Source organism: Crocodylus porosus, unplaced genomic scaffold (assembly GCF_001723895.1).
Source record: "Crocodylus porosus isolate Cpor-Errol unplaced genomic scaffold, CroPor_comp1, whole genome shotgun sequence".
NCBI lineage: Eukaryota > Metazoa > Chordata > Crocodylia > Crocodylidae > Crocodylus > Crocodylus porosus.
In genome coordinates, this window is record NW_017728950.1 from 12,946,515 (window position 1) to 12,947,371 (window position 857).

Sequence of the window (857 nt, forward strand, 5' to 3'; positions counted from 1 at the left end):
GGATTCGGTGCTGGGCTCTTCCCTGTTCACTCGCCATTACTGAGGGAATCCTGGTTAGTTTCTTTTCCTCCGCTGACTAATATGCTTAAATTCAGCGGGTCGCCACGTCTGATCTGAGGTCACAGTCGGATGGGAGGGCGCCCCGGCGCGTGGGGGCAGGGGCTGCTTGGCGGGGCGGTCGAGAGGCGCGAGGTGTCAGACGGGGCCGGCCCGGCCTCTCGGCATGCCATGCGCACATGCCAGCCTTGCCCGCCGCGGCCGCGGGCGAGCGCATCGGCCCCGGAGGAGGCCCGAGATGGAAAGGCAGCAAAGCTGGGGAGAACGGCCCTGAGGGAGGAGCGGCCATGCATGGCACCCTTGGCGTGGGGCAGCAGGGGCCCGGCAGAGGGAAGGCAGCAGAGGCAGCGGGGCGTGGGGCAGGGGCGTGGACAGCCCTGGTCGCTGGACGGGCGGAGGTGGAGGCAGAGGCAGATGAGCCTATAAGCATGCTGCAGGCTTTTCTTCCCAAGGTGGAGAACCCTGCATTTTTCAGTGTTAAACACCATCAGGTTCTCATCCACCCATTTGCTGAGCCTGTCCATGTCAGCCTGGATCATTTGCCTGTCTTCTGGTGTGGATGCTTTGCCCCAAAGTTTGGTGTCATCAGCAAATTTGCCCAGTCCGCTTCTGACTCCAATGTCCACATTATTAATGAAGATGTTGAACAATATGGGTCCAAGGACAGAGCCTTGGGGGTCCCCACTGGTCCCAGGGCACCATGATGATTGATTTCCATCAATTATTACTCTCTGGGTCTGACCACTGAGCCAATTTCCTAGACAGCGGATTGTGGTGGACCCACAGCCACAATTGGTCAG